We start from the raw sequence: 26,714 nt of genomic DNA on the forward strand, positions 1-26,714 counted from the left end.
CATAAAATAACAAACAACCTAAGAGCAGAGATTTCATTTGAAGGTCACCACAACCCATTTCCAGCTAAAGAAGCAGCTTCCCTTTTGCATAGCTGTTAGGATCAGGGAGTTTACTGCTCATTCACCCTAGTAGAAAGCTTAAACCTGCCTTTTTAAAATTCCATCCATTTGATGCCCATCAATTGGAGAATGGCTGGGTAAATTCTGGCATATGAATGTAATGGAATATTATTGTTCTGTAAGAAATGACCAGCAGAATGAATACAGAGAGGCTTGGAGAGACTTACATGAACTGATGCTGAGTGAAATGAGCAGGACTAGGAGATCATTATACACTTCAACAATGATACTATATAAGGATGTATTCTGATGGAAGTGGATTTCTTTGACAAAGAGACCTAACTCTGTTTCAGTTGATAAATGATGGTCAGAAGCAGCTACACCCAAAGAAAGAACACTGGGAAATGAATGTAAACTATTTGCATTTTTGTTTTTCTTCCCGGGTTATTTATACCTTCTGAATCCAATTCTCCCTGTGCAACAAAAGAACTGTTCGGTTCTGCAAACATATATTGTATCTAGGATATACTGCAACATATTTAACATATATAGGACTGCTCGCCATCTAGGGGAGGGGGTGGAGGGAGGGAGGGGAAAAATCAGAACAGAAGCAAGTGCAAGGGATAATGTTGTAAAAAAAAATTACCCTGGCATGGGTTCTGTCAATAAAAAGTTATTATGAATAAAAAAATTAAGAAAAATAAAATTCCACCCATTTTTCTTATTTATTCCTTCAGAGGTCTAGAAGAAAAAGTTGAATCTCTTTTCCAAAAGATAGCCCTTCAAAGTTTAAACACAGAAATTATGCTCACCCTGAGTTTTCTTCTATCTTTCTTAAATATTTTTCCCCTCTCAACTGATCCTGTTTTTAATATTTCTTACCATTCTCTAAAGATTATATCAAAAATCATCTCTCTCAGGAAGCCTGACTACTCCTTGGCTCATTTTATTTCCTCTTCCTGCCAATAGGCAAGGACATTACAGATCTGAATTTACATAGCATTTTCTTTTGTAGCTTTTTAATATATTTTCATTCAGCATTGTGATAAGAACATTTCTATCTCAATGTTTTATTTTCATAGTAATATAAGAAATATGCCTGGAATTGCATATTACTAAAATTATATTTTTGTATTTGTGGGAACTGGGATTAAGTGACTTGTCCAGAGTTGCCCAGTTACTGTCAAGTGATGGAGGTAATATTTCAATTCTTCCTGACTCCAAAACTAGTGCTTTATTTGCTGTACCATCTAGCTGCTCATTAGAACTACATTTCTTTAAAAAAAATCTTGAATAGTTTTTTTGCATACATTTGGTGCTTAGTAAATATTTGTTATATAATTTTATTATTCAAATGAGATTTTCATTTTACTAGATAGATTTAAGCCTAAATCAAGAGGAGGGAGAGACATTGTGAGAGGAATGAGAATATATTTTAATCAGCAAAGAGAAAAGATTTATTTGTTTGCTTGTTTGTTTGTTTATTTATTGTTAAAACTTTTAATTTACAAAACATATACATGGATAATTTTTTCCAACATTGAGCCTTGCACAATCTTTTGTTCCATACTTTCCCCTCTTTTCCCCCACCCTCTCCTCTAGCTGGCATGTAGTCTAATACATGTTAAATATGTTGAAATACATGTTAGATCCAATATATGTATACATATTTATACAGTTATCTTGTTACACAAGAAAAATCAGACCAAGAAGGAATAAAAAGCATAATTGAGAAAGTAAACAAAATGCAAGCAAATAACAACAGAGAGAGTGAGAATGCTATGTTGTGGTCCACACTCTGTTCCTTTGGTTCTCTCCCTGGTTGTAGATGGCTCTCTTCATCACTGCACAAGTGGATCATTTGAATCATCTCTATTTTGAAGCAAGCCACATCAGTCAGAATTGATCATCATATACTCTTCTTGTTGCCATGTATAATGATGTCCTGATTCTGCTCATTTCACTTAGCATTAGTTAACGTAGGTCCCTCCAAGTGTCTCTAAAATTATCCTGATGGTCATTTCTTACAGAACAATTGTTTTCCATAGAATTAGTATATCACAATTTATTCAGCCATTCTCCCATTGATGGCCATCCACTCAGTTTCCAGTTTCTTGCCACTACAAAGAGGGCTGCCACAAACATTTTTGCACATGTGGGTCCCTTTTACTTCTTTAAGATCTCTTTGGGGTATAGTCCCAGTAGAAACACTGCTAGATCAAAGGGTATGCAGAGTTAGATAAGTTTTTGAGCATAGTTCCAAATTGCTCTCCAGAATGGTTGGATCCATTCACAGTTCTGCCAACAATGTATCAGTGCCCCAGTTTTCCCACATCCCCTCCAACATTTGTCATTATTTTTTCCTGTCATTTTAGCCAAACTGTGTAGTGGTATTTCAGAGTTGTCTTAATTTGCATTTGTCTGATCAATAGTGATTTGGAGCACCTTTTCATGTAATTTTAATTTCTTCATCTGAAAATTGTTCATATCCTTTGATCAATTATCATTTGGAGAAAGGCTTTAACGATTATAAATTTGAGTCAATTCTCTATATATTTTAGAAATGAGGCCTTTATCAGATCCTTTGGATGTAAAAAATGTTAGGGAAAAGATTTATTGTTAAATCTCTTGAGTTACCTTAACACCCTACAATTCCAAATTCATTGAATAATTGCCAATTCTGAACAAGATGTTTTAAGAGTAACAGTGTGAAAATAATAGACATTTTCTAAATTAGATTATCAATAACAGATCAGACTTTTTATATAACTAGGGCAGTATTAGTACTTATAACATTATTGTGTATATTTAATTAGATAAAACAAAATTTAAGGTATATAAACTTTTGTCACAAGATGGTATAATAGAATGAATGCAGAGTTAAGAATAAGAATTTGATATTCTTATTTAGTTTACCAATTCAATTTAGTCAGTCAATAAACATTGAGAACTTGCTATATCCCACTAAGTGTCCTAAGCACTACAAAGCAAAGAAAAGCAATAATTGGCCTTGCTCTCAAATCATTCATATGGTAATTGGCATATATAACATGCTATCACCCTACAAAAGTCAGCTAAATGACAGTTAGTAGACTATTGGATTTGGAAGCATAAAAGTTGGGTTTAAATCCAAGGTTCAAAAAAGATAATACTTTGGCAAATCAGAAAGTACAATAAAACTAATGTCAATTTTCCATTATTATTAAGGTCTATTTAGAAAGTGTATTGGGCAAATTTTTATGACAGGCACTAAGGATAGAAAGATTTAAAATTTTTTGATGCTTCCATCAAATCCTCAAAATACCAAAAGTTTGTGTGCATGTGCATGCGTGTGTGTGTGTGTGTGTGTGTGTGTGTTAGGGTTATAGGCAAGCTCATGTTGGACCAAGTAGATTGAGTAGTCAAACAGACTGGCATGGGATTCCATTCAAGATGTGAGAAATGACTTATAGTTAGGGATTTATAGGCAGAATTCACAAAAGATATAGAACTAGAAGGGAAATAATAATAATAAGGAAAATTATTTCCAGTCATTCCACCATGAATTTCACAAAGAGAGGAGGACAATGAAAGGATAATTTTACTCCTGATATTTTCACTCTCTGTCCTCAAGCATGGAATTTTCTTCCTCCTCATTTCTGGTTCCTGACTTCTCTGGCTCCCTGAATTTTACAAAATATACATCCTACATTTTACAAAATGTCTTTCTCAGTTCCTTCTAATTTTAACATCTTCTTTTTGTTGATTAATTCCTGTTTGTTCTATTTATATCTTATTTTTATATTCATTATTATTATTATTTAGTTGGGTCTGACTATTACTTCAATTGTGATTTTCTTGTAAAAATATTATTAAATTGGCTTTATATTTATTTCTGCAACTCATTTAATAAAAAAGGACACTGAGATAAACAAAATTAAGTGACTCACCCAGAATCACATAAGTAGCAAATATCTGAGGCTAGATTTGAACTTATATTTAATTTCAGACCTAGTGCTCTATTCACTGTGCAATCTAGCTCCCCCTATTTATACATATCTGCACATACTACATAGTAGTTGATTAATAAATGTTGAGGGACTAGAATGTAGAGTACAAGAATAAAAGTATAGTGAAATAACTACAGAATTGGATATAGATTGCACAGCCCTTTGAATATTAGGTTAGGCAATGGGAAGAAAGCTTAACATGATTATAAAACTCACTTAACAAAACAGAAGAGACTAATACAGTTTTAAAAGACTTTGTAAATACTTAATGTGAGAACGGGTTAAGACAGTTCAACAGAAGATTATACTTAGAACATGCTAGGACAGCAAATAGACTCCACCTCCACCAAAAATACCAGTATTCCGGCCAGTGTTTTTAGGCAAATCAGTTCCTTATACAATAACAATTAAAATCTTGCATGACCTGTATATAGAGTTGGACTTAAGTCTTATAAAAATGTAATTGTTAAAACAAAGCACATATAAAAATAATATATACTGGAGAAGACATAGTTTTGAAGGCGCAAAGAGAAAATGTGAAGATATTTGTGAAATGAAGATAAAAAGAATTGGAAAACTAATAAACTGCATTATACACACAAAGACATATATATATGTTACATATAAAACATATATTATATATTTTATATATAGATAAATATATTGATAGTAGTACATTATAGATGCTGGGAATTCAAAAGTATTTAAGTCTAGCAAATACTTGAACAAAAATTTCTACTTCATTATTTTTGACAAATAGTCAATATTTCTCTACCTAAGGAATGCCAATGAAGAGAAATTCACTATTTCCTCAGATAATTCCACTTTGAGAAAGTTCTAATTATTAAATATTTCCCCCTTTTATTAAAATGAAATTTGCCTCTTGCAGTTTCTAAACATTTTTTCCTAATGTACCTGATCATGATCCTTTCATTCACCCCAATCATTAGACTCCAGGGGCTTCCTATCACCTCAGGGATCAAATACAAAATCCTGTATGGCATTCAAAATATTTTATATCAACTAGCCTTCTCCTACATTTCTAATGTTCTACACCTTAGTACCTTTCAAGTACATTTCATCTAATGATACTGGCCTTTTTGCTTTCCCATAAACAAGACAGTCTATTTCTTGGTTGCCATCATTTTTTTTTTTCTGGCTCTCCCCCATGCTTTTAATGTTCTACCTGCTCAATTCTATCTGCTGACTTTCCAAGATTCTTTTTCCTTCTCAATTAAAATCTCATCTTTTACAGAGTATCTTTCCCAAATTCTAAATCCTAGTATGTTCCTTTTATTACGTATTTCCTATTTATCTTGTAAATAACTTGTATATATATATATGTTTATATAATGTCTCCCCCTTTAAATTGTGAGGTTCTTGAGGACAAGGACTGTATTTTGTTTTCTTTTGTATCCCCAGCATTCAGCACAGTACCTTGAATAAAGTAGGCACATGATAAATGTTTCTTAATTGTTAAATTGTCCCTTTGATTAAAGACAGGAACTACTAAACAATATACTTGTGTAGTAATTAGTTGTAAATATATAGGGTTGTTATATCTGTGATATTTTTGTCACCAGTTGTAACCTTTAAGTTTCATGGCTTAAGTACCATCTCATACTTATCATAATAACATCATAATATTATGAGATGGGGACCAATTTATATCATCTTTTTGGGCTTCATAATAACATTAGGTCACTGTATTAATCATCCATCAAATGAATGCAGTATGAAAATGCAATATTGAAAATGTTTTTTTTTAAACTAGTAGCTTAATGGCCTTTAAGCTTTTCTTTGGTGTATATATATATATATATATATATATATTATATATATATATATATACATACATACATATATATACATATATATGTATATATATATATGTATGTATATATATATATATATATATATATATATATATATATATATGATACCTTTCTTAAAAATTAATATGCATTCTGGTAGCTAGAGAGCAGTCAATTAACAAATGTATAAACCACTCCCCACCAAGATCAGGACCATCTGTTGGGCTAAATAATCTGAATTAATTCTCACTAAATCTAAATTTAATCTAAGAAATGAAATGGAATACTCTTCAGAATATTAAAATCATCTTATGTATTCATCTAGCCTGTAAGCTCCTATCCTATCTGGTCTATCCCTTTTCAGTTAATATTCCTTTGCATTCACAGGATTCAGACAATATACTGTGATCACATTATTCAGAGATTGAAGTGAAAATGAAATATATTAGGCATTATTTTTTGGAAGTAATCGACTTTATCTAATAAATTGCCTCTTAGTTTTCCTTTTAGATGTTCAGATGTAGCATGGGAACTCCCTCAAATTCATGGAAGATAATGTATACTACACAGCTCAGGATCTTACACAAAATCATTGGAAGATTGTAAAACTATAACAAAGAATAACATAGTTCTATTTTAATCAAAACCATAAGTGACAGAAAACTGGATTGGACCTCTGAATGAAGTCTGGAATCAGAACCAGTGTTCAAAAAGTCTTCAAGATTAGACTATGAAGTCAATTTAAAAGAAAGAAATTCAATAGAAAAAAATGCAGTCTTTCATTTGGATTAAGAAAAATTACAACAATACAACATAAGAAAGAAAATAAGAAAGATATTTCCAGACACTACTTGGAATTAAAACTTATGTAGATGTTGCTGGATTTTAAATTCAATAAGATTTAAAAATATGTTTGCTAGTGGGCAAATGATAAATAATAATAAAAATTAAAAAAAATTAATAGCAGAGTCACATTGGTTAGAATGGGGAGGTAATTTTTCTTCTGTCTTCTGGCACTTGGGATGAAATTAAGTTGTATGAAGACATTACAGATTTTTCTTCAGGTGTATGAATGGTTGTTATGCAAAAGGAGTCAGTACAATATGCTATTGCACAGTAGCAGAAACACTGAATTTGGAATCAGAAAAAAAATTGTGTTCAATCTTTGCTCTGCTACTATCATTAAAGCAAGATATTTAAACTTTCTAAGGCTCAATTTTTCATATGTAAATAAGAGGGTTGGACTAGAGGAGTTCTAAAATTCCCTCTACCTCTAAATGTCTGCCTTTACAATCCTGAGTTGTTCTGCTTGATTCCTACAGTCAGAATAGTAAGTAACAGATAAAAGTAAGAATTGCAACTTATTAAGAAATGTCTCTTTGGGGGCAGAGTCAAGATGGCAGAGAGAAGACATGTCTTTTCCTAAGTTCTCCAAATTTCCCTAAAACTCATAGCAAATCCAGCCTCTGAACTGGTTTTGGAGTGACAGAACCCATGAATATTGGGAATGTAAAACCTTTCCAATGGAAGGTAATTTTGAAGATCTACAGAAAAAGGTCTGTTTCAATCAGGCATGGAGAAGACAGGCCAAACTCAGGCAGTGCACAGTCTCAGGGTGTTGTGGGCTCTATGTGCTGGAGAATCTATAGGGAGAATTTACAGGTAGAATGTTGCTTACTCTGTCCTGGCTGCAAGACAGTGGAGTAGCAGACTAGTTTTACAGCTTCCAACACAATTACAATAGCCAAATAGTAAGGTCCTAGATGCTAGAATTTCACAGGACCTGTCCATGCCTATCCAGCACTGGAAGCAGCTACTATGTCCTGTAGAGGAAGCTTGGACAATCTCCCCTTTGAGCTAAAAGCAAACCTCAATTTAAAAAAAAAATTAAGTGAAAAAGCAAAAAAACTCTAACATAGACAAATTTTATAGAGAAAAAGAAGAACAGATTTCAAATCCTGAGGACACCAAAAGCAGATTGTGTTCAGATGAAGCCTCAAAAGATGATATAAATTGGTCCCATCTTATAAGGCTTTCTTGAAATAATTCAGAAAAAAAATTACATTAAACAAAAAACCAGAGGAAAACTGACCAAATATTAATTGTAAAACTAAATAATCTAATCCTGAAGAATGAATTGGTGAAGCAACAAATCATATAGACAATCAGTAATTTAGTCAAAGACAATGGCAATAATGAGATAACATACCAAAAGCAGTTATTAAGGGAAATTTTATATCTTGAGATGCTTAATGACATATAAAGGAGAAAGAGAAAGATCCCACAACTGTGAATCATAACATATTTGAAGGAACTGCAAATCAGCCTTTACTGACACAGAGGTTGCTTGTGAATTGAGAATGAAAGAAATTGGAGGCAAGAGGGAAAAAGGAAGAAGTCAGAGAATGTCACTGCCTCTCAGTCTCCATATAGCCTTATTATTCACTCACATCAAAGAATCTATTCTGTTGGTTAAGAATTAGCTCCCCAGCAGTCACTACTAGGTGGTTCCCAAAACACCTAGCAATCACTAGCTGCTTCCATAACAGAAAACTATTTAATTAATAAATAAAATTAAGAGTTTGGTTTTATGAAAAAAAGAGATAAACATTTAGTTAATTTGATTAGAAAAAGGAAAGAGGAAAATCAAATTGTTTGTCTCAAAAATGAAAAGGGAGAACTTTTCACCAATGAACAAGGAATTAGAGCAATATTTAGGTGTTATTTTGCCCAACTGTATGTCAATAAATTTGATAATCTAAGTGAAATGGAGGAATATCTATAAGAATACAGATTACCCAGATTAACAGAAGAGGAAATAAATTAAATAGTTTTATACTAAAAATTAAATAAATAAATAAATAAATAAGACAAGCATTAATCAACTCCTTAAGAAAAAAAAAAATCTCTAGGGCCAGATTGATTTACAGGTGACTTCTGCAAAACACATAGAGAAAATACTATGTAAACTATTTGAAAAAAATAGGTAAAGAATGACCATAACCCAATTCCTTTTATGACACAGACATGGTACTGATACCTAAACCAGGTAGGATGAAAACAGAAAAAGAAAGTTATAGACTAATCTCCCAAATGAATATTGATGCAAAAATCTTAAATAAATTATCAGCAAAAATATTACAAAACATCATACGCAGGTTAAAACACCATGACCAAGGAATGCAGGGCTGGTCCAATATTAGGAAACCTATTAGCAAATTGATTATATCAATAACCAAATTAACAAAAACCATACGATCATTTCAGTAGATGCAGAAAAAGCATTTAATAAAATCCGACACCCATTCCTATTAAAAACACTAGAGAGTATAGGAATACATGGACTTTTCCTTAAAATAGTCTATTTAAAACCATTAGTAAACATCATGTGGTGGAATTGTGAATGGATCCAGCCATTCTGGAGAACAATTTGGAATCATGCTGAAAAACTTATCAAACTGTGCATGTCCTTTGAACCAGCTGTATTACTACTGAAGACATCTTAAAGAAGGGCAAGGGACCTGTATGTGCCAAAAATGTTTGTGGCAGCCCTTTTTGTAGTGGCTAGAAACTGGAAATTGAATGGATGCCCATCAATTGGAGAACACCTAAATAAATTGTGGTATATGAATGTTATGGAATATTATTGTTCTGTAAGGAATGACCAGCAGGATGAATACAGAGAGGCTTGGAAAGACTTACATGAACTGATGCTGAGTGAAAAGAGAGAACCAGAAGATCATTATACACTTCAACAATAATACTATATTTTGATCAATTCTGATGGATATGGCTCTCTTCAACAATGACATGATTCAAACCAGCTTCAATTGTTCAGTAATAAAAAGAAGCAGCTACACTCAGAGCGAGAACTATGGGAAATGTTTGTGGACAACAACATAGCCTTTCCCATCTTTCTGTTATTGTTTGTTTTTATTTTTGTTTTCCTTCTCAATTTTTTTTTACCTAGATCTGATTTGTCTTGTGCAGCAAGATAAGTTTAAATATGCAAACAATCCAATATATGTTAAATTAATATGTTAAATATTGTATTCAACATGTACTTTAACATTTAACATATATTGGATTACCTGCCATCTATGAGAGGGGATGGGGGAAAGGAGGGGAAAAGTTGAAACAGAAAGTCTTGCCAGGGTCAATATTGAAAAATTATCCATGCATGTTTTGTAAATAAAAAGCTATAATAATAATAATAATTTAAAAAGAATACTCAGAGAAAAAAGAAATAAAGAAATGGAATTCACTTGTTTCATTGAATGTCCATCTTCTTCCCTAAAAGAAAATGTTCAATTTAGTGGGGTAATTTATTCTTGGATACATTCCTTGTTCCTTTGCTTTTAGGAATATCAGATGTAAGGTCCTTTGATCATTTAAGGTGGAAGCTGCCAGATCCTGGGTAATCTTTATTGTGGCTCCTCAATAACTGATTTTTTTTTCTTGCTGTTGTATTATTTTTTTCCTTGGTCCAAAGTTCTGAAATTTAGCCATGATATTCCTTGTAGATTTAATTTGGGTATCTCTTTCAGTAGGTGTTCTGTGAATTCTTTCAATTGCTATTTTACCTTCTGATCCTATGACACCTAGGCAGTTCTCTTTGATGATTTCCTAGAAAATAGTGTCTAGGCTTTTTTTTTTTTTCATCATGGTTTTCAGGGAGTCCAATAAGTCTTAAATTGTCTTCCCTAGATATATTTCCCCAGAAAATTGTTTTCTCAAGTTTATTTCACATTTTTCTATTTTTTTTCTTGATTTTGCTTGATTGATTCTTGATGTCTCATCATTGATCATCACTGATAATAAAAGAGGTAATTTTGATTATATTAAATTGAAAAGTTTTTGTACAAAAATCGATGCAAACAAGATTAAAAGGGAAGCAATAAACTGGGAAATATAATAATATTTGTTTTATTTTCCAAAATATATGCAAAGATAATTTTTTCAACTTTCACCCTTGCAAAATCTTGTGTTTCAAAATTTTTGCTTATCCTTCCCTCCTTGACCTTCTCACATACAACAAGTAATCTAATACAGTGAAATTATTCTAAACATATTTCCACATTTAGCATTCTACACAAGAAAAGTCAGATGAAAAGGAGAAAAATGAATTGAAAAAAAAAACAAGTATGCAAATAAAACAATAAAAAGGTGAAATGGTTTTGTGATTTAAATTAAATCTCAATAGTCATTTCTCTGAATACAGATGGCCTTCTCCATACCAAGTTAATTGAAAATGGCCTAAATCACCTCATTGATTTTTTAAAGTTCCTAATTTTCAAAGCATATGCATGGATAATTTTTGTTCATTGACCCTTTCCCTCACCTCCTCCCCTAAATGGCAAACAATCCAATATATGTTATACATGTTAAAATATATGTTAAATCCAATATAGGGAAAACTTTTTATATTCAAGGCTCTGATAAAGGCCTCATTTCTAAAATATATAGAGAACTGACTCAAACTTAATAAGAATTCAAGGCATTTTCCAATTGATAAATAGTCAAAAGTTACAAACAGACAATTTTTAGATGAAGAAATTGAAACCATTTGTAGAAATATGAAAAGATGCTCTAAAACTCTATTGATCAGAGAATTGTAATTTAAGACAACTTTGAGATACCACTACACCTTTGAGATTGGCTAAGGTGACATGGAAAGCTAATTACAAATGTTGCAGAGAATGTGAGAAAACTTGGACACTAATACATTGTTGGTAGTATTATGAACAGATCCAATCATTCTGGAGAGCAATTTGGAACTATGCTCAAAATGTTATCAAACTGTGCATACCCTTTGATTTAGCGGTGTTTCTATAGGACTTATATCCCAAAGAGATTTTAACAGAGGAAAAGGGACACCCATATGCAAAAATGTTTGTGGCAGCCCTTTTTGTAGTGGCAAGAAATTGGAAATTGAATGGATGCCCATCAGTTGGAGAATGGCTGAATAAATTATGGTATAGGAATGTTGTGGAATATTATTGTTCTGTAAGAAACAATCAGCAGGATGATTTCAGAAAGGCCTTTAGAGAGTTACATGAACTGATGCTAAGTGAAATGACCAGACCCACAAGGTTATTTTACATAGAAACAACAAAATTATACACTGATCAATTGTGATCGATATGGCTCTCTTCCACAATGAGATGATTCAGACCAGTTCCAATGATCCTGTGATGAAGAGAGCCATCCATACCTAAAGAGAGGACTTGTGCTCATTTTGTTATTGTTTGCTTGCATCTTATTTTCTTTCTCATTTTTCCATCTTTCATTTGATTTTTCTTTTGCAGCAAGATACTTATATGACTATGTATGTATATATTGGATTTTTCATATATTTCTAATATGTAGAACATATATTGGATTAATTGGCTTCTAGGGTGGGGGATGGGGTAAGGAGGGACAAAATTGGAACACAAGGTTTTGTAAGGCTTAATGGTGAAAAAAATATTCATGCATATGTTTTTTATAATAAAAACATTAATTAAAAAAAAGAAATTATAGAGAAAGAGAAATTTATTTCCAGAGATAATTAGTGGCTATTCACTTCCTTTAATAGAATATCTTCATAGAGTTTTTACTTGAAGGATATATAAATATTTCCTGTTGCCTCCTCATAGCCAGCCTGCTGTTAGTCTTGTTGGTTTTATGCCTCCCTTTAAGGTCATGCTCTTTATATATACTGCTGAGAGTACTGTACCCTCTGAAAGATGTTTGCCAGGAACTTGCCACATGTCTTCCATTCATCCCAAATGACTGTGTCCTTGTGCACAGAGTCTATCACTCATTCCCTACTGCTATAAAGATATAAATTTCTCCTTTATCATGAAAAACTCACTTGATCTTTATAGTCCTTTGTATCTACATTCTTTGAAAGATTGTATACAAAAAAAAATTGTCTCCACTTTTCCTTTACCTTTCTCTTCTTAATCCCTTATTATCTGGCTTCCAACAATATCATTCTATTGAAACAATTCTCTCCAAAGTTACTTGATATCTCTTATTTACCAAATACAGGGCCTTTTCTCCTTGACCTTTCTTCACTTTTTAATACTGTTGATCAGTCTCTCCTTGATATTCTCTTCTCTCTCAATTTTCTTGACATTAATCTCTCTTGATTTTCCTCTTACTATTCTGGTCATTCCGTCTTTGTTTCCTTTGCTGAATCTTCATTCACCTTATGCCCTTTGCTTTTAGGTGTTTCTTAGGATTCTATCCTGGATCCTTTTCTCTTCTGCTTCTTTACTACTTCATTTGGTGGTTTCATCAACTCCCATGGATTTAATTAGTATCTCTATGTTGAGGATTCTCAGATTTATGTGTCTTGCTCCAGCATCCCTGATGTTCTATATTCTCATATCTCCAAATGCCTTTCAGATATCTCAAAATGGATGTCTAGCAGATATTTTCACTCAATATATTCAAAATTCAACTCATTTTCTCTCCTCCTAAATCTTCCTACCTCCCTATAGAAAGCATTTCCATCCCCTCAATTCCTCAGGATTAGAACCTAAATTTGTCCTTGAACTACTTAGACATACATATGTATATGTAACATACATATGTATATGTACATACACACACATACTATAAATTGTATATTTATTATACATATTCAATAATAACTTGCTGGTGAGTATGCCTGCCTCAAATCTCTCCCAACTCCAATTCTTCCTCCATTCATTTCTAACATGATTTTCCTAAAGCACAGGTATGGCCATGTCATACTCCTGCTCAATAAACACTAATGGCTTTTTTAGTCTCCAAGAAAATGTTATGTTTGACATTCAAAACCCTAATTAATTGACTTTCTCTAAATTTACCAGTCTTTTTACTCTCAAACTTACTTACTCCTTACTCCCTAGCATATAATCATTGATATAGTGGAGCTGACTTTCTGGCTATTCCAAAATTAAGATTCTCGTTCTTCAGGAATTTTCTTTGATTGTCCATGATTCTGGGAATGCTCTCTCTCCTCCATTTTATTTACTTTTCATCTACATTCAATATACATTTGATTCTCAACTGAAATATTATCGTTACTAGAATCTTTTCTCATCTCTTTTCTGTAAATTCCTTTGTTAATAATTTCCTATTTATCCTGAAATTAGTGTGTTTTGCATATATTTGTTTGCATATATTAGATTTTTTTTTCTATTTGCTTGTAACAACCTTGAAGCCAAAGACGGAATTTTGCCTCTTTTTGTATCCCTATCCCTTAGGACAGTGTCTTGGTATATATTAAGGACCATGCCTAAGTGAAGAGGTATGTCAATTCTCTGAGAGCCTTCACAGCTGTGGATCAGCAGAAGGAGTTGCAAAGCAGCCTTTACTGACACAGGTGTTGCTTGTGGATTGGGAATGAAATAAATTGGAGGCAGAGGGAAGAGCAGAGAGGTTTGACAATGCAACTGCCTCTCAATGGAGAAGTCAGAAAACAGCAACTGCTTCTCATTCTCCTTGTATAATCATCTTATCTTCTCACATGAAGACATTAGACCTCCAGCAGCCACTGGCAGGTGGCTCCTGTATCACAACAGCTACAAGGTAGGTGATTTATTGATTATTGATTTGTATAAATATTTTCTCAATTACATGTAAAACAATTTTTTAATTTCTTTAAAATTTTAAAATTCTAAATTATCTCTCCCCTCCTTTCTTCATTCATAAGACAAACATTTTATTATAGGTTACACATAAACTTGTGCAAAACTTATTTCCAAATTAGTCATGTTATGAAAGCAAATACAGAAAAAAAAAAAGAAAACAAGAAAATAATCTTTTTAAAAAGTATGCCTCCATCTGCATATCGACGATATAGGTTCTTTGGAGATCGATAAAATTTTTCATCTTGAGTCTTTTGGAATTTTCTGAGTTTTTGTATTGCTGAGAAGGACTAAGTTATTCCTGGTTTGTTATTGCACAACATTGCCATTACTATACATAGTTTTCTCCTGAGTCTCCTTACTTCACTTTGCATAAGTCTTTCCAGGTTTTTTATTTTTTTTAAGAATCTTACTCAATATTTTTTTAGAATATATAGGTATTCTAGTACCACCACATATCATAAACTTGTTCAGCCACCCCCCAATTAATGACAATCCTCTCAGTTTCAACTTTTTTTGTACCACAAAGCTGCTATAATCTTTTGTATATATAGGTAACTTTCTTTAATTTATATCCTATAATGCTCTCTATCTCTGGTGATGAATTCTTCTTTTATCCACAAGTTTTACAGATAAACTATTCCATGAAACTCTAGTTTGCTTATGATTCACAGTGTATACTAAATATGCATCAACTTCCATTTTTTATATTTTATACCTTTTATTTATAACAATTATTTCTATATTTTTTATAACTTAAAACTACAAGAAAAAAATTACATTTTTGAAGTTGGGATGAGAGTTTAATGACTTGAGTATGAAAAAATAGAACATAATATCTTTAGAGACAAAAGAATCCTTAGAATGAACCCAGTGTAAAACATATGGCTTCATCCAAAGCAGAGGTTCCTACTAATGGGAAAGGAAGTTGTTTAGTATCTCATTCTCGTGGGACCAGCAGTGGCTGCACAACTTTAGGACCTGAAAAGTGCCTGAGAAGCTACTAAATTAGTTTCCTCATTGGTGCCTTCTAACTCTTTGATCTAAAATTTATGCAATTTAAAATTGTTTCCTTAGATTTTACTCACCCCCATGTACTTTAAAATGCAGTCACACAGTCTTTACTGTTTCTGAAGCAACACACCCTTTCTACTATCAATGTTTATTTGCTATTCTTCCATGTCTGGAATGTTCTCCTTTGGCATCTTTGCCTTAATGTTTCCTTCTTTCCTCAAGTCCCAGATAAAACCCACCCTTCATGCAAATCACTTCCCTTCAATGAATATTAACAATTTATCCTATATATTGCTTGCTTGTACAAAGTAGTTTTCATTGTATTTCTTCAATTAGATTGGGTACTTCTAGATAGCAAGAAATGCCTTTTTCCTTTCTTTGTGTCCTCAGTACTTAATGTTATGCTGGGTAAATATTAGACATGCAAAAATGCTTTTTGAATAAATGATCAAGTCTATTCAAAACTGTGCTACTTAACAAGCAAAGTTTTTAGCAACACTTTTTTTTTTTTTCTGAATTCAACAGTATTTTATTTTTCTAGTTAAATGTAGAGGTAGTTTTCAAGGTTCATCCTCAGGACTTTGAGTTTCAAATTTTCTTCTCCATCCCACCCCAAGAGAGTAAGCAATTGGATATAGGTTGTACAATCACATAAAATATATTTCCATAATAGTCATTTTTTAAAAAGAAAATCAAAACAAAGGAGAAAACTATAAGAAATACAATGCAAACCAAAAAAATGAAAATAGTATACTTCGTGGAATTGTAGAAATACATATAGAAAAATTGTACATGTTTAGCATATATTGGCTTATTTGCCATCTAGGGGAAGGGTTGGGGAGAAAGGGGGGAAATATTTGGAACACAAGGTTTTGCAAAGCTTAATGTTGAAAAATACCCATACATACTATGCTCAAAAAGTAATCAAACTGTGCATACCCTTTGATCCATCAGTGTTACTACTGGGCTTATAGCTCAAAGAGATACTAAAGAAGGAAAGGGACTTTTATGTGCCAAAATGTTTGTGGCAGCCCTCTTTGTAGTGGCCAAATACTGGAAAATGAATGGATGCCCATCAACTGGAGAATAGTTGGGTAAATTGTGGCATACGAATGTTATGGAATACTATTGTTCTGTAAGAAATGACCAGCAGGATGAATACAGAGAGGCTTGAACACGGGGAAATGGATGTAAACTGTTTGCATTTTTGTTTTTCTTCCCGGTTTATTTTTACCTTCTGAATCCAATTCTTCCTGTGCAACAAGAGAAGTGTTTGGTTCTGCACATATATATTGTATCTAAGATATACTGTGACATATTTAACATGTATAGGACTGCTTGCCATCTCGGGGAGAAGGGAAGGGAGGGAGGGGAAAAGTCGGAACAGAAGTGAGTGCAAGGGATAATGTTGTAAAAAATTACCCAGGCATGGGTTCTGTCAATAAAAAGTTATAATTATGGGGAGGGGGGAAAGCCTATAGCTACCATGTAAGTACAGAGATGCAAGTACAGTAGATGTCTGCAAGTGGGGTGCTATTTTAAGGAAATTATGAGTAGCTTCTTATTAGCAGCTGTTTTAGGTTTTAATCAAGGAAAATGTATACATTATCTTTCTCTATTGAAATATAAGCTCCTTAAAAAAAAGAAAATTATCCATACATATGTTTTGAAAATAAGTTTTAATTAAAAAAATAAAATATTATGTTTCATTCTGCATTTAGTCTTCATAGTTGTCTCTCTGGATAAGAATGGCATTTTCCTTGCCCAAGTCCATTAGAATTTTCATTGATCTATGTATTACTGAGAAGACCCAAGTGTATTATACCTGATCATCACATAATCTTGCTGTTACTGTGTGTAACAGTCTTCTTGCTTTTCTCATGCAACTCACCACCAATTCATCTGAGAATTTCCATGTGAATGGAACTGATTGGATGAAATATTTCTCAGTATTGAGTCACATGATTCCTGTTCCCAGAATGGGACCTTGGGGAGGTCATTTGCTTTCTGGAGGAATGACTTTTGAACCTGGAAATACAGGAAATTGCAGGAAGTGACTTGACTTGTAGGAGGCAGCCAGCATTAGTGACCATTGGTCAAAGATGGTTACGTCATTTGAATCTATCCAATAAGAAGACTCAAGTCTTTTGTTTTTAAACCCTGGACAAACCAGAAACTGGCCAGATTCCAGGAGCACGTGGTGAGAGTTGGAATGGCTCCCAGGTGTGTCTGGGCCTCTCCCTACAGGGATTAAATAAATGCTTTCTCTTTGTACCTGATGATGTCTCTGATTAGTTAATTGGGAAGGTAGTCTTGCATCTGATCTGACCCACACACATGCTTTTCTGAAATCAGCCTACTCATTACTTATGGAACAATAATAGTTTCATTACATTCATATACCACATCTTATTCAGCCATTCCCAAATTGATGACTATCTACTTATTTTCCAATTCCTTGCCATCACTAAAAACTGGTGTAATTTTACACATGTGAATCCTTCCTCCTCTTTTATGATCCCTTTGGAACACAAAAACAACAGAATACGCTGCTGGATCAAAAGGTATATACAGTTTTATAGCCCTTTGCGCATGGCAACTCTCCTCTCTAAAAATCAGTCCCCCTTCCTTAGAGAGTGTAAAAGTTGGAGGAAATGAGATCTCAGTTTCCTTAAGCTCCAAGATTTCATGCCATTATATTTTTAAAGTCCTGATCATTTTGGAGTACTCAGAAATTGTAAACATGGCAATTTTGAGATTTAATAGGTTTTATATCTCTTTGACATGTTAAGAATTACAAGAAATATTGAAGTATATTTGGTTTCTTTGTGATTTAAATGCTAATAAAAATATGAAGACTTCTCCATCTCCAGCAAGGAAAAGTTAATGTCATGTTAGAAAGGGTGATAAATATGATCTAAAACTGTCTATATTTATTTAATTGTGGATTAAGCTTAAATGTGAAAATATGAAAGAGAATTAGGAAATCATCTAATCTTATCACAGACATCATAACAAAGTCAAGGAATTGAGGCAAAAGGGCATTGTAGAGAAAGTGAATCATGTATCATTAAGTTTGGATCCTGACTGTATCAATCTGGACAAATCATTTAAATTCACTTAGTCACTGAAATTTCATTTTAAAAATTGGAAAAATAATGCTGACAATACCTTTTCTTATATTTACACTGCCTTTGGAGTTGTTATGGGAATGTCCTCTGTAATTCCTAAGGAATTATGTGATTTTCAATTGTTGCTCATTAAGTTTGTACCTTCTTTGAATCTGGTATCACATTTTCTACTTTTTCCAATCTATTGAGAGTAAATTATATAAAAGAAAGATTGACAATCCATATACTGTGCATTAAACAACTTTTTTTAAAAATCAAAATAATAATATGGTGGGGGAATGAAAAGTTCTCTACATAGTTAATTTTATCTAGTCCTGTAATTTCATTGCTATAAAGATTGCCCATTGTAGAAATTCCCTCAATCAATACATTTTGGCAACTCATCTGAAAAATATCATTTTATAGAATTTCTTCAAGACACTGGAAATTTAAATGAATTTCCTATGATTATATGGCTAGCCTATAAAAGAGGAAGGCAATGAATCTATATCTTCCTTACTTCAGAATGAGCATTCTAGTCATTGAACCATAATGCTTCTTTAATTTATTTATGTATTTAATTATTTAACCTCATTTATAGGATAAGATTAGTACATCCCAACTCTGCGTGTTGAATGTAGCTACTTACTTTGAAATTTTAATCACAGTATAATTTATCTGAAAAAGTGTTTAAATATATCTCATTGCCTTTTTCTCTACACAAATGCCTCTTTCAATCATCCTTAATTTTCAAAGCAAGCTCAAATAAGAAACTATATATGTTTTATGGTTGTATATTGATCTAGACATCCACATATGGACATTACTTCTGTTCTATTGTATTTTCATCTGTTTTGTTATGTGTGTAATAATTACAAATTTAATTCTATACTTTGAAGTGTTCCCAATAGCAATGTACTTGACATTCATATCTTAAAGGATACCAATAACCTCCCATTGAAGTAATTTTTATAAAGGCATTGGGTTTGAGTGGTTGCACAGTCACCAAGTGTTAAATGTGTAAGACCTGATTTGAATTCCTGAATCCAGGGCCAGTGCTCTTTCTATTGCACTATCTAGCTTCTCCCCCAAAAAACAGGTTTTCTAAGTCAGTGTCATTCTTGACTTTTTTTCCTTTCATCACTCTAGTTAGATAATTACTAAATCTTATCCATTTTTCACAAAATCTCTCACAATCATTCATTTCTCTTTACTTTTGCTACCTCAAACTCATGTACTCACCATCATCTAGCCTACTAATTGATCTCCTTACTTTTTGGGTATCTTTTTCTTATTTTTAGTCCTTTTTCCAATTTACTTCCTATACAACTTCCAAAACACTTTTTTAAAGGTATAGCTCTGAGTATATTACTTTCCTTGAAAATCTTCATTGTCTATTACTTCTAGGATAAAAACAAAATAAGATTTTCAGCCTGGCATTTGAAACTTTACACAAGTTGGCATTCACTTACCTCTCTAGCATCATTTCATATTGCTTTCTTCACACATAGTATGCTATGAAAACTGACTAATATCAACTCAACCATTAGAATACCTTATTTTTAACCTCCAAAAAACACTTTGCATCATCTCCAATGCACACAACTCACTCCTTCATTGCGTTTACCTCTCAAAATGAACTTTCTTCAATGCTCAGCTCAGGTGATTCTTATTCCAGTAAACCTTTCCTAGCTATATTACTATTACTCTATTTCTATCTCTATTTTACATAATCTTGTCTTTCTTATTTGTGCATGCTATAAGTTCTAGGAGAATATAAACTTCCTATGAACAAGTAAGCTCTGTTTCTTTTTTTAAAATATATATCTAGTGTCTTTAAAGGTTTCTTGTTCATGGTAGGTATTTAATGGACATTCATTGAGTTGAATAGTTTAGGGTGCAACATGTTGAAGTGTAAAGAAACTAAATTTAGGCAGAAAAAGGCCAGAATTCAAATCCTAATTTTATTGTACTTGTGACCTTGAACAGGTTATAACCTATCTGGACTTTTGTTCACTCTATAGTAGAATAAAGTGATTCGATGAAATGGCCTCTAATTTCATTTCCAACTCAATATTACAATACTTTATAGTTGACACAGGAAGCATCTTTCCAAGTAGGCTCCATGTTGTGCTTTGAGTCTGTCTATCCTTGTTTCTATTGAATTAGCAAGATGGATAGAGTCAAAGTTATTTCATTGGAAACAAGATTGCTTCTGAAAAATAGTTACATATAAAATGCAAAACAACAATGCCCATCACTATATCACTTTTTAGAGAAATTTTATTTCAGAGATACTTTAAAAAAATAGGTGCCTTTATTCATTTGATCCAAACAATAAAAAGTAAAAATCACATAATTGACTGGCTAAATATTATATCCTGTTCCTGACTAGACAGAAAATATTGCAGGTGAAGAATTATCTGGTTTACACAACCAAATGTCTGCTAAAGAGGTGTTACATGCATAATTTAGGAGACTGTGAGTGTAGTGTTTCTAGGTAAATTTCCCATTAATATACTATCAATGTAATGAGGATACTGTTTGGGCTTGTTGTATGATAGATCCATTAACAAGTTCAATAAATAGTAATGCAGCATTAAAGAAGAAGAAAAAATAGTCTCAGATGGAAAATTCCTGGGAGCTTCCTCTTTGATCTGAAAGTTAAATATTTTGGGGAGGATCAGTATTTCCCTTTAGTACAGCAGCACTCATTCTGTAGTCCAATATGAAGTTATTGAAGTGAAGTTCTGCTTGATATAAAGTCAAAGCTCCAATCAGAACTTTTGAAAGGTTATGAAGCAGGTTATTTATAGATAGATAGATAGATAGATAGCATTCACTTGATTATCTGGGTTATAGTATGTTTGTTTTAGAGCATTTTATTTTAGTGATACCTTGCAAGGAATTCAAAACACTTATGAGGTGCATAATTGTAATGTTCTGATTGGTTTTCTGGAGGTTTCTGGGGCAGCCTTCCTTTCAGGAGAGTAATCACCACAAGAACAGCGAGGTCTCAAAGTCCAAATCCTTTATTATCTCCTTCACAATCTTGTTTCCTTGCCTGGGGCCCAGGCTAGCTTTCTTGAAGCCTTTCAGAGTCTTGGATTCAGTGGAGAAACAAAGGAAAACAGGCCTGCCACCATGGGTGGTGTGAGATGGAATGAATCTCTGTGAATCTGAGGGCTTGTGCTTCAGCTTCCAGCCACCACAAAAGTGGATGATGGAATGAATTTTCTCTTGAGTCCCTCCCAGCTTATATGATCTATTTTAATTACATTATCATAGGTGTGAATTTTGTAGAACTATATTAAGTACTAAGTACATATTCTGAACTAGAGAACTATTAATCATCATGCTAGATAATCATTGTTTTATTAATTCCACTGACTTAGTACCTTATAAGAATCCTTGTTTCAAGTACAAGAATTCTGGCCCATAACACATAATAAGCATGTAGTGATTATTAAACTCCAAACAACTTGATTTTTTTTATATTAGCTTTTGTCTATGTTGAAATGCATTTGACTATCATTTTTTCCTATTCTGATCCACTTTTTGACCCCAAATTTTATGATATCTTGGAGGTCATGTCCTCCTTCAATTCAGAGAGATTACATAGTTGGGAAAAAATGAATTAATACAAATTAACTATTGGAACACTGACTTTGTTACTTACACAATGACGTCCAACATTAACTTGACCAAAATACACTTTGTCCATTCTCAATAAAATTATCCAGTATCTCAACATCTGGAGAATTAAGAATAAAAAAGGACACATGTAAAGGATTATTTTCATAATTGTGATTGAGTCTATCTTTTTTTACTGTAAATAAAAGTTGCAAATATTGATAGGCAGTGATGTTAAAATGTAAATGCTCAAAAATGATGAAAATCAATGGGCCAGAAATTGATAGAAAACAGAACAAGAGTGGGAGAAGAGAATTGAAACTGGATGACAAGGAAAGAATGATGGGTAAAAAAAGAAAGCTACTGGAAGAGTCAGGGAAGAAAGAATCTTTTTGATAAAGATTGAATTAATCAAAGTTAACAGTCTTCTAGTTATAGGCTCCAAGCTGAATAAAATAAAGACTGAAAAAACAGAGAAGACTTTGGAAGACAAGGATGACAAGATTTCCACTCTCGACTCTTATCGTTTTATTTAAAAAGACTTAAGCCAAGGATCCTTGAAAATTGGGCATTTTGGAGCAGAAGGGCTTCAGTTGGAACTACAAGTGAAATAACATGTTTGCAACTCCTCACACTAAAGGGAGTTTCATTGAACAAAATTTATTAAACCTCTCATATATTCCAGGCTCTGCATGAGATTTTGAAAGAAAGTATCTAGTCAAGTGACTTCAATATTCTTACATAACTTCATGTCTGTGATAAAATCCTACATTTTGCAAGATTTTTCTCAGTTTCTATCTAGTACCTTATCTCTATGTTTATCTGTATAAATTATATATGCAGTTGTTTGTATGTTGTCTCCTAAATCAATTTGTGACTTTTTGAGGTCAGGAATATTCTGTCTTTAAAAGTAATCTTCGATACTTAGCACTATGTCTGAAGAATGATAAGCTTTAATAAATGCTTATTGACTCAATAATATGATGGAAAGGACTTACATTGTTTAGAGGGGTAGAAAGAGAAAAAAATAATGTCTGAAGAATATCCTAAACATTATTACTGTACTAAGCATGACAGAATGGTTATACACTATTTTTATAGCATGCTTACATAAATATGGAATAGAGAAGAATGGTAAAGTGCAAAGGTTTCAGTTTCAAGAAGAAATGTTCTTTTTATTTATATACTAATAATTAATTCGTAAAACTTTCTGCTTGAAAGCATCCTGGTATTTCTTAATATAATTTGGAATATATAGATAATTTAAGCAAAAATGAAATTATAACATTCCCTTCATAATAATTTCTATATATTTTATGTAAATAAGACCACTAAAGTTAAACAGAAATTTGGTATTTTATTGTTATAATTATCATCATATTAGTAGGCTGAGAAAAATAAGACTTTATAAGAATGTCATTTTTCAGCCAAACTGAAATCAATTAACCTATTAGACTACCTGCCCATCCATCTCTCTGAACTCTGATGATTCTATAGAGAATAGCCATTTAGCTGCATAAGTGTTTATAGAGCACTCTGGTTGACTGAAACCATTCAGGTTGCTATGGAATGAGTTCTCCTGATTTTTTTCAAGCATGAAGCCATGTGGTTTAGTCTCCAAAACAGAGAAATTAATGCCATTCCTATATTATATATATTCCTTTTAAAAGTTGCACTTGGATACAATTCAACAGTATATTTCTCTGCCTCTACAATAATATTTTATTTTTCCCAATTACATGTAAATATAGTTTGCAACATTTACTTTTATAAGATTTTTAATTCCAATTTTTTCTCTCTTTTTCCATTCCCTCTCCCCTCTTCAAAATGATAAGCAATCTGAAATAGGTTAGACATATATAATCATATTACATTTGAAATTTAATTCTATTCAATTGTTATATCAAAAATAGATTCAGGACACATGATCAATGCTTCAAAATAAAATAAAATTAAGATTTCCCTACTTCTACTAAAGTAAGGGAAATTTAGAAATGATAAAATACTAAATAGTGAAGGGAATCAGGAAGCCATCGTGAATAATATTGTACCAGAAATGAGATCTAGAGGAAGATCAGGATTTAAAAAGGCAAAAATTTGGAAAATGAATTCCTGCTATGGCAGATGATGGATGCATTGGCACACAGAAGGAGAAGAGAACACAGGAATTGCAGGGTACTTAGCAGTGTGATTTTGCTGAATTCTGAGTATCTTTGAAAACAGATATGTGAAAATAGGTGAGATCAAAATTGCAAAGGGCTTTAAATCCCTGGCTAAGACTTTTGCATCCTACCTTCTGAAGCACTGGTGGTATATATATATATATTAAAAGAAAGACAGGTTAGATGACTTTTCCTAGTTCTCCCAGGTCACATGTTTGAGACTAACTTTGACGCAAGGTGCTGAATTTTATCTATTAACTATGTCACATAGTTAAAATTGATAAAGGTATATTTTACTTGCTTATAGTTCTGTTATGAAATTCAGTTTACTGTCCCTACATAAAGAATAAAGACATGGAAAATGTAAAAAAAAAAAAAAAAGTTTGACTACTTCTAAGAAATATCACATGATAGTAATCATTTGAACATTTTATAGCCTTTAAAGATCTTCAAATAACTTTAAAAATATTATATCACTTTATCCCCATAACCATTCTAGAAGAAAAGTACAATTTTGTAGATGAAGAAAATAAGTCAGTGAGAGGTTAAATGATTTACTCAGGATAATATAGCTAATTGATATCTGAGGGGCAATTTGAAATCAGATCTTCTTGAATCCAAGCACAATGCTTTATCCACTGTGCAATGTGATTTCTTGGAATAGGTACAACTTACACAGAACAAGGAAATCAAGAATTTTAGCTCTCCTTGATGACATTAGTGATGTGGTAGCACAGAATGGAAACCCTAACTCAAAGTACAAAGTGGTTACAATTGATAGTAATAGGACAAGTATGACAACATTGAAAGTTTTCCCTACTAAGAGTAAACTTGGGGCAGAGCCAAGATGGAAGAGAAGATACATGTGACTTTCTAAGCTCCTACCCTCATGATCAACATTAAATTCAGCCTCAAAAATAGCTCGAGTGGTAAATCCCAGGAGGACTTGAAGTACAACAACTCACCAGCCAAAGAAAGTCTGGAATTTCATCAGAAAACGTTTGTCCTGAGGGGCTGGGGAGAAGATCAGCACAAGCAGGGAGAGAACAAGGCTAACATATTGTGCAGACCAGGTGGAAGTGGTCTCTGTGGTTAGAAAATTACAGAGAAGACACTGGCATAGACATATTGCTCTGCAAAACAGTATATCAGCAGAAAAGCCACTCTAAAAAAATGCCAGATCCTCACAGGATCTGGCTGTACACACCCCAAACCAGAAGTGACAGCACAGATCGCAGCACAATCTTACAGCCCCAACCCACAATCTGGGGCTTTTCCTCAAGACAGTTGCGAACCTGCACCACACAGGGGCACAGCCCGGGGCAGCCTCTGGTCTGTACAGTGGAGGGTTTGGCCTGGGGCATTAGACCTTTTGCAATGCACTTCCTGTCTGAATGGGGCTATTTGCTGTTCAGCCACCAATCCCCACAGCCCCACAGGGGACTTTGGCCTGGGGCAGTGACACCTTCACTGCTTACTCTTTAACCTTAGGGCAGTCGCTAAACCACACAGTGGGGTTCTCCACTGGGCACTTCCCTAGCTCAGCCATGCTATCACTTGGAAGAGGGGAACTTTTATTCAGAACACTCTGATATCTCGCTGCCTGAAGCCTGTTTACATCTTTCCCTGCTTTAGAGAGGAAGCTGGTAACCCCCTTGCCCAGAATGCAGACCCTAAAGGCTTTGAAAAATGAGTAAAAAAATCAAAAGGATGATCAATAGCTTCTATACAGAAAAAGACCAGGTTTGCAACCCCAAGGAGACTAATAGGAAACAGTCTCTAGACAACACTCCAAATGTGAAAATTACCTGTCTACCCTTACAAAACACTCTCTAGAAGAGACCTAAAAGTCTCAAAAGAGAGTTAGAAGAAAAATGGGGAAAGGAAAGAGAAGCTTTGCAAGAAAGTAACAACTTCCTGAAATATGAATTGGAAAAGGTAAAAAATCCCCAAGAAGTGCAGAGAAGCAAAATTTGTGAGTTGGAAAAATTTTAAAAAATCACACGAAAGTAGGATTTGTAAATTGGAAAAGACAAAGAATTTACAAGAAAGTAGGATCTGTGAATTGAAAAAAAGAAAATAATTCACTAAAAAAAAAATACCGAAATGGAAAAAAATTCCATAGAGCAAAACATCTCATTTAAAAACTCAATTGGACATACACAAAAAGAAGTGAAAAAAAAAAAAAAACTAATGAAAAAAATAATTCATTAAAAATCATAACTGAATAAATAGAAACTAATAATTCATTGAGACAGCTCAATCTGTCAAATAAAACCAAAAAAAAAAAATGTTAAATTGGGAAAAA

Source organism: Antechinus flavipes, chromosome 1 (assembly GCF_016432865.1).
Source record: "Antechinus flavipes isolate AdamAnt ecotype Samford, QLD, Australia chromosome 1, AdamAnt_v2, whole genome shotgun sequence".
Taxonomy (NCBI): domain Eukaryota; kingdom Metazoa; phylum Chordata; class Mammalia; order Dasyuromorphia; family Dasyuridae; genus Antechinus; species Antechinus flavipes.